The following is a 9,485-nucleotide window of genomic DNA, read 5'->3' as shown; positions in this document are numbered from 1 at the left end:
TTGATAGTCATGTGCTTTTTGTGCTGAGGTGTTTTTTCTGTTATCAAACTGTTCTCCCACTAGGAGCCCAGTCTGAGTGGAGTTTTTTTTCTCCTCCTCTTACCTCATGTTATGTATTTTCGTTGTTTTTTTCCTATCAGCCTACCTTTCTGACATGTCTCCCCAATGTGATGTTTGTGTAAAGTTGGTCAGAAGGTTCCTTTGTAAGTGCGCATGCGCCATTAGCGTGCTGCCTGCTGTAACCCTAATTTCCTTCGGGATTAATAAAGTATTCTGATTCTGATTCTGATCTGGAAGGGTAACTGGCAGCAGAAACCGGGGACGCCTCCAGGCCAGTCGCGAAATCTCCGACCTGTAGGCTCATCTAATGTGTACCTGGAAGCCGGCCCACCAGCCTCTTTTCCTCGATTTCTTCTTGGAATTGCCTAAGGCATGTTTCGTAGGTGGCAAGAAGTAATCTGGTGGGGTAGAAGAGCACACAAATGGTGGGGGGAAATTTATCCTATAACTGTCCCAATCGTCATAAAAACATTCCATAAACTCTTTGATGTGGAGCAAGGAAGAACGGTCATAAATCGCAGCAGCATAGCTCCATATATTAAACGTCAGGGCTGATATAATAGCATAAAATACAATACAACACAGACAGATAGAAGTCAAGCCGAGCAAAGGTGCCATCTTCCTGTCACAGTCAGCACAGTCACCTAGGCTGGCCTCTGTCAGACGTGCAGCATATGGTCACCTGCTTATTCCAGTGAGTTAAACCAGCACCCCAACAATTTGGTACATTCTTAACAAGAGGCTATACACTGGCCAGGTCAGCAACAGCCAAAGTGTCTTAAACACCACAGAAGACCTAATCACCAAATCAAGTCAAGAACAACCATTAGGGGTTAGGCATATCATTGTCAGAGTGTACTATCCATTCAAGAGATGCTTTCATGAATAGAAAATGCAAAGGGTTTAGAGCAATGTCACGTCTTAAGCAAGTGAGCAGGAATCAGAAACAGGAGTCACGTCTACAGATCCGAAAGTTTTATTCGCAGCCAAGGTTAATCACACAACTGGGAACAAGGTCAGATACCCGTGTGCTGAGCCGGGGTTTTACTAACGAGGGAGGCCAACAATCCAGCAAAGAATGACTGTCAGCCACCGCTGAAGAAGGAGATGGTGATTGATCATTAGGGCACAGGTGGGTGATGATCCACAGGTGAGCAGGGTGGGTACCCGTAACGTAAAAAATCCCTCAATATAACAAAGCACCACGAAAGTAGCCCATAAAGTAACCACAAAATTAAACCAACAACAGTTTAAAAACATTATTCAACAGCATTAACTAAGTTTACTTAATAAATACTCCATTTACAGCTTCCTCACAACACTACAGCACATCAGGCAGAGTGGGATAAGCGGAGAGTAAAAAAAAAAAAGGTGTGTTTTGATGGCCTTTAGCATTTGATGACCTTCTAAAATCTTTGCAGTGTGGAAAGAAAACAACCCACAGGTCCATTAAAACGAGTGCTTTATTACAGGCAGTTGGAAAGGTTAAATGAATGGAGCGTGAGTGTGCGGTGTTAGTGCCAAAGCTTTGGATCAACATCAGTCAGTCCCCTGGTGGATAACATACAGCCAAGGAGTCAGATAAGATTTGGCTGGGCTTTCAAACTGATAAGAAGCAGAGAAAAGACCATCGGAGCACAGAACAGCACAGTATGGACACGCAGCAATTTCCTGCTGCTCCGATCAGCACAGAACGAGATGTTACAACATTAAAGAAGTGACGCTCAGAATGCACAAAGCTGTTGAAATGAAGAACTGTACTGAGACAAGAAAAGCCTCTGAGTTTCAAAGGAAGTGTAGGTTTTGTTGTGTAGGTTTTTATTCCTAGATTTTGAAAAATGTCATTTATTGCTGTTCATTACGTGGCAAAGTTTATACTAAAATATTTATCAGTTCCCTCCATCTACACTTATTCATGGGAAAGTGGCTATTTTTCTGCATGTATGGGCTTTAAAGTTCTGCACATTTTCTATAATTTGATGTATTGTTACTTCAGAAAACTGTGACACTGATTGCAGTCATCGCTAAGCCGAGTTTCGGGAAGGGTGATCCCAAGTGCAATATTGTGCAGTGGGTGCCAAGTATTTCCACTAAATGGTGTTGGCGGATTTGATGTTACCCAGTGTTGCCTTAATGGGTTTTGTTGAAATGGAAACACTCAGAATTCAAAGCAAAACATACAATTGTATTTAATTGCCCAACATGGCTTAATCAGCCACAGAATTAGCTGAAAGTTAAAAGAGACACGTCACATTTTTCCTTATTTTCTGCTTACTTACGGCCTACAATGTTGAATGTTTATATTAAATGTAATGTAATAATATGTGGATGAATTTGAGAAGCTGTCATTTCCAATAGTGAACATCAGCCGTCAGTGACCTTTCCCAAAGCTTACAAATCAGAAATGCCCTAAAACCTAAAACTTTTAAAATTTACTTTAGATTATTCGAACATAATAGTGCAGTCTTGAAGTATAAACCTGAAAGCAGGCATGTTTCCTTTGGATAGACAGTGTGAACTTAGTTATATGCATCCATCCACTCCCACTTATCCTTGTCAGGGTCACGGGGGGCTGGAGTCTGTCCCAGCTGTCTTACGGCTAGAGGCAGGGTACACCGTGGACAGCTCACCAGTCTGCCACAGGGGTAACACATAGACAGCCATTCATGCTCACATTCACACCTATAGGCAATTTAGAATCACCAATCACCCTAAATCCACTAAGTGCATGTCTTTGTACTGTGCGAGGAAGCTGTAGTGCTGTGGGGAGAACATGCAAACTTCACACAGAAAGAACCCGGCCTGCTGGTGGAATTCAACTCAGGACCTTCTTGCTGTGATGTAACAGTGCTAACTAGCATGCCACATTGCTACGCCAAATTATTCAATATAATTTTTTTTAAAACATTTAAAAAATATATTTTTATAAGTATATCCATTTATTTTTATTATATTTAATTATATTGCAATTATTCAATATGATTAAAAACTATATTCAGTAATAAACATCTGCTTTAGATAGTTTTTCAGCCTTTACTTCATCTTTTGTTTCCCACTTGTTCAGTTTCCTCAGATATTTTTGGGGACACCCTGAGATATCCTGCAACTGAAAAAATATGCCTAATTTTTTAGCTGAGAGTTCTTTTGGGAATCACCTTGTTGGTGCAAAATTACTATTGTATGTTTGTCAAACATGGGGGGGAAAATGCTATGTGTAACAAAGTGTTTAAAGACAAAAGACAAAAGCACTTAATTGTGTTTGTTTGGTGAATGTTTCTGAACATGCTTTTTCACATTTAATTGTAAAACACTGCATAATCCTTAGAGTGTTTCCTCCATTAAATCACACAAAGTCCTTATTAATAAAACATGTCTGAGTCTTCCACACACTTGTAGTTGCGGTAAGCACTTCGGCACTGTAAGCATTTAACAGGAAAAACTGGATTTCTTACAGATACCGTAAGTGTGTGGTTTGGAAATGACACACACATGCACACACACATCCCCCATGCAGGACACAGTAGTTTCCTTTGCTTCTGCAGGAGTTTATGTGTTGTGACTCCACAGCTCCACTCTCTGGTTGTACTTTAATGACACAGCGCAGAACGCCACATACGTTCAGACTCGTTTTGTACTTTAGCCTCCTCTGAGTTGTCCCTGCAGGAAAAAAGCTGACACACATTTGGCTCGTGATAAAAGTCTGAAAAGACCTCACAGACTGTGCTCCAGTGCATTCTGTAACTCACGGTCACTGCCAAAACCTCCTCTTTGTTTGTTGATTTCAGGTAATGACAAGTTTACATGGTTTAAGGAGGAAGCGCGTTTCATAATGACTGAGGTTTTGCGAGGTCAACTCAGTAACGGAATGCTGACTCACAGAGATAAAGCTTCGAGATAGCAAGCTGTGCTTTCGTAAGCCACCGTGAAATGTTTTCCTGTGACAGGACAGCAGGAAGCTCTTTTACCTGTGAAGGTTTAGTCATACCGTGTTCACAGAAGTTTAATGACGGCTTGCACTTTGTGAGGTTGGAGGGGTAATAATATATCCTTAGTGTGCAGTTCATTCATGGGTCAGCTCAGGGTCCAGGTGTTTGTAGTGAGATGGTGTTTGTGTCAGCTGATGTCTTTTAGTAACTATGAAATTATGGTTAGTGGTGTCAAACAGGCTGGTCAGACAGGCTGGTTTGAGTATTTCAGGAAGCGTTGATTTTCTGGAATTTTCCCATGCAACCATCTCTGGGTTTTACAGAGATTTGTCTGAAAAAGAGAAAATATGGGGGAAAATGTTTTGTTGATGCCAAAGGTCAGAGGAGGTTGACCAGACTGCTTGAGGCTGATAGGAAAGCAACAGTAACTCAAACAACCACACGTTTCAACCAAAATATGCAGAAACATGACCAACAACCCACTCATAAATAGGCCCTCTCCCTTGGGTCTTGGCCTTGTCCAGTGATGTCTGAGGCGACTCAGAGTCCTACAACACCGGTAATAACTCCCACACGAGTATTCACTAGCTGGGCCCATGTCCTCATTTTAGGTTTGACAGCATTTTAGCAGGTAAAGGTGAATGGCTTGGACATGAGTTGAGCTGCAGTTTGGGGAAGGCCTCAAAGGGGACTGGCGGCGGCTCCCGGGCCTGGCAGATTGCCATGTACTAAATAGAAGTGAAGAGGTTAAAGAAGTGAAAAGGGGAGGGAGGTTGGGGCACGTAAACGAGAATGATGAGCTTGTATAACTGGGAGAACCTATATAGATGAGAACGGGAAGGAGCGTGTTTGGAGGCGTGATCCCACTCCTGAAATTCCGATACTTAATCTCCAAAAATAGACATTATGCTTGACCTGGGAGAGCTGCCCTCTAGGTAAAGTCGATGGCTCATATGGCTCTCCATCATATCAGTGCTGCTGACTTGGGGTACCGGTATATTGGTTATTCCATATAAGTTTGGGGTTAATAATAAAAATAATTATTATTATTATCAGTATTATTAGTAGTAGTAGTTTTTCCCTCCTGGTTCTATTGATCCTGGACATATCTCTCTAAGTATCCTAATTTATGTGATGTCTTGCTCTATGTTGAATTTTTCAAAATAAAATTTTCAAAAGGAGGAAAACAAAAAACAACCAAGGTATGTAGAAAAGCCTCTGTCAATACACAACATGTCAGTTCATAAGGATTCAGCAAAACTGTGAAATTAGACAACTGGAAAAATGTTGATGGCTTGATGTGTCTCAATTTCTGCTGTGACATTCAAGTGGTAGAATTTCATGTGAAAAACAAAAAAGCATGGCTCCATCCTACCTTAAATCAATGGTTCAGACTGCTGCTGCTGAAGGTGATGGTGTAATGGTGTGGGGATTGTTTTCTTAGCACAGTTTACGGGTATCAACTAAGCAAATATATACCATACATGGGTACTGTTGCTGCTGACCATATCCATCCATGTATGACCATAGTATACAGATCCCCTGATGGCTGTTTTCAGCAGGATCAAGCACCATGTGACAAAGCTTAAATCATCTAAAACTGGTTTCTTGAACATGACACTGTGTTCATGTACTTAATCTGCAACAATTGTGTGCTGCTTTCATGCATGTGTTCTGTAAACCTGTCTTTAAATGATCAGCTTTCTATAAGATAGGCTATGATTTAATTAAAAAACAATAAACAATAAATTAGACGAGGCTACTATGACCACTGCTATGAACCAGAAATATAATGTAATTAAACAATACTCAAGTACCTAAATCTGGCTCTACCTCAACCTTTCATGACACTAATGTGCAACTTAAACATGAATTATGCTTCTATATTTTGAAAACTTGATAACTAAAAACTAAACACTAAAGTTTCTTGTCTTCTCCCACCACAAGAATGCACACAAATACCTGACGTATGATATTAATTTATTTTAATAATTTGTGTGCTAAAGAGAATATCCACTCTCCCTGAGCCTGGTTCTACCTTTTCTTCCTGTTAAAAGGGAGTTTTTCCTTCGCACTGTCCTCATAGCGGTTTGTCTGATTGGGATTGTCTCTATATTGCTGTAGGATCTTTGCTTTTGTAATATAAAGCACTTTGGGGTGACTGTTGTTTTGATTTGATGCTTTATAAATAAAACTGAACTGAATTGAATTAAGGTGACATCTATAGCCTGTGTTCCTGTAAAACAAGCACCAGTCAAATAACCAGTGTTGCTCAGTTACCTATTTACAGTAAAATAAGAAACTAAATCTTTTTCAAAATAGGAAAAGAAACAGGACAAAAGTTCTCCAGTGTAACAGTAACATGAACTGAATTCGCTGCTTTTGTTCAGGTGTATCGCCACAAGAGGGAGCCATCAATCAAGTTTTGACAAACTTCCTACACTTGTCTACACGATAATGAACAGCTACGATCTCCTTTCTTCCCTGACAGGAGCTCACTTTGTAAAGTGGTGAGAAGCTGTTAACCTAGCAGTGGCTGGATTTGCTGGTGGTCATAGAGCAGCGCTTCTGCCCTGTGCCCCGGATGTTAATGACCAAGTGGAAAATATTGAATTAAACTAACTTGAACGAATACAACTCAGGATCAATCTTTATATTTTTGATATAGATTAAATAAATCTGTCAGGTGTGGTGTGTGAACTTTCAGCTTCTGAAGTGGGGCATGTCTTCTAGAAAAATAGTTCATTAATCATCTCCAAAAGTTGACTCTGTTCATCTGGACGTAGCGTTTTGTCACTCATCCAAGTGACTTCTTCAGTCTCAGCTGACTGCAGGTTTCCCCAATCTTATGAACAGTACATTGCACAAACTTTAGTCTCTCTGTGAATGGTACTCATGGCCATTGATCAGTGGGCTTTGATCAGTGGGTTTTGGTCAGTGGTTGTTGATCACTGGACATGGGAATTTGCATAATTAAGATTAAGGAACTGACCTCCCAGCCCATTGTTCCTTCAGTGGGCTGGTTTCAGTAATTATGCAAATGTACTGTTTATAAGATGGAGGAAACCTGCAGTCAGCTGAGACTGAAGAAGTCACTTGGATGAGTGACAAAATGCTACGTCCAGATGAACAGAATCAACTTTTGGAGATTTACTTACCTGGATGATTGAGAATGCATCAAGAAGTTCATTAATCAGCAAAGTCATGTGACTGATCCTCTGCCAAATATGAATTTCTGTACATGTGATAATAAATAGGGTAGTGGCTGATGCTGTTATAAATCTGCATCCAGGACTACAGGATGAACTCTTCTAGATGTTAAGAATAAAGTCTAAATATTAATAATTTTTCCCAGATCTAATCAACTACCATTCCCATAAGTCGTTAAAGCCTTTGAAAATAACATCATGTCATGGGAAGTGCAACGTTAACATTGCATTCAGCTGCTTGGGTCCTCTGGGTGTCATTCAAGCAGCAGAGCTGCCTGTAAGGATTTTGGTTACTTCACACTGCATGCCACACACACATTATGAACACTGATAGAGAAACGAAAAGATCCAGTATTAAACTTGCCACATCTGCGTGTCTGCAGGAGTCTTCTTGACTCACTTGCGGGACTTGGTGGTAACTAAATGGATATAGGAAGATCAATCATAAACAGAAAAGGATGACGACAATGAGGCATGAAGAAGCTACAAAAGGCAGAGGGAGTTCAGTCCTTGCTGTTTTACCAGCAAATGGGTCGGGACACGAGTACCAGATTAAGGTTACCAGTTAAGGGAAATTTGTGTGTTATAGAGATGCAGTCCAAGGTGCATCAGTGACAATTGCTAACGGGTATGAGACCAGTGATCTATCTAGCTTAATATAATTTTTTTTCAAACATTAATTTAGAGTTAAATGCATTAAATACATATTTTTTTGTTCAAGTGTTGAGCACAACACATGTTGCTGCATTCAATACTGGCCTGCCACTGACATTCAATACTGTTGCTGTGTTATGTGACCGTAAGCACATGCAAAATAATGAGTATCGATGGCTATAGGATGGAATGGTGCATGATATCTGGGCTGATAAAACACTTGGTCAGCTCTATGTATGAAATAAAGGATAATTATCACTTTTAAGGTCTAATGACTAACAAAATCTGACATTTAGTTAGATTTTGTTTGGAATGCAAATAAGAAAATGTTGCAATTATCAGGCGGAAATCTAACCTATTTCTATTCTGTGATAAACGCACAGTGCTATAAGATCCTCTTGTATCTGAGGTATTTCAGCTCAGGCAGTACAGCAGTGTTATCCAGAGCAGACGCAACAGGGTTCGTTGGGTTCATGCAGACACACCCACACAGACACACACAAATCACAGTTGCTGGCTTGCCTTTGTGAGGCATGTCCATAAAAACAGGTCAGACTGACTATTTTATGATTGGCATTTTCTAAATTCCTGCATAGTGCTGAACATGATCGCATTTGACAATCAGGGAGATGGAAATCAGAGCTCTTGTATAGTGGATATTGCATGTATGCTTTAGAGAGTCATTGCACTCATGTAAACTTCATTGATTGAAACTCTCATTCATCACACAGCTGCCTTGTTCAATTGCATGTATACACACGCGCGCGCGCACACACAAACACACACACACACACACACACAGAGGTCTCTGTGATACACTGGTGTTGTCAGCTCAGCAGGGTGTAGACTAGCCCAGAGAAATGCCACAGACACACCAGGCATGGCGTGAGGGACTCCTCAGTGATGGAGTGTGTGGTCTGTGCACCTGTTTGTTCCCGTTTACTGGAAGACCTATTTTCATTATTAATGCAGTGTGGGCATGTGCTTTTTCCCTTTATAAATATATACTAACTGCTTCCCTTAAACATAGTGGTATATAATTGAACACATACAGTAACTGAGGCTCTAGTTACTTTACAGCAAGTCCTGCATTCATTTATCAAACAAGATATAATTGATTTTTGCATGAATTTGCAATGGGATTTAACATTTGTAGTTCCAACACTTCTCCATAAACAAGCATTGCATTCTGACCTTTCTCAAGGTGAACAGTTTTGTTCTTGACAAACAAACAACGCCTGCTGGCTACATCACAACAGGGGCCTTGGCAACATGACTTAGGGGGATGCACAAATGATGTGTGCCCATTTGCAACTGTTTACTATGCAAATGTTGTGCAGTGATTTCAGAGGACTTGTAAATAACTTAAACTAATAATGAGAATCAATATTAATATTAATGTTCTAATAAAACCTCCCATCCACATATGTGCCATTGTGGGCATTTGGTGCCAACTCTGCACAGGAGGAGCCAGCGAGTGCAGCCACTGAAAAGATGTTTTACCCACACACACTCTCTCTATTAATGTCTTAATTGTGGCCCCAGATGGCGGAGGACAGATGGCAGTCCCAATGCCAAGAAATCTTGAAAATGAAAAACCCTTGAAGAGATGTTATAACAATGTTTTAAAAGTATT

This window comes from Haplochromis burtoni, unplaced genomic scaffold (assembly GCF_018398535.1).
Source record: "Haplochromis burtoni strain Fernald_Lab_line unplaced genomic scaffold, NCSU_Asbu1 Contig_23, whole genome shotgun sequence".
Classification (NCBI taxonomy): Eukaryota; Metazoa; Chordata; class Actinopteri; order Cichliformes; family Cichlidae; genus Haplochromis; species Haplochromis burtoni.
The sequence above is the reverse complement of the archived record's forward strand: the minus strand, read 5'-3'. Positions refer to the sequence as shown.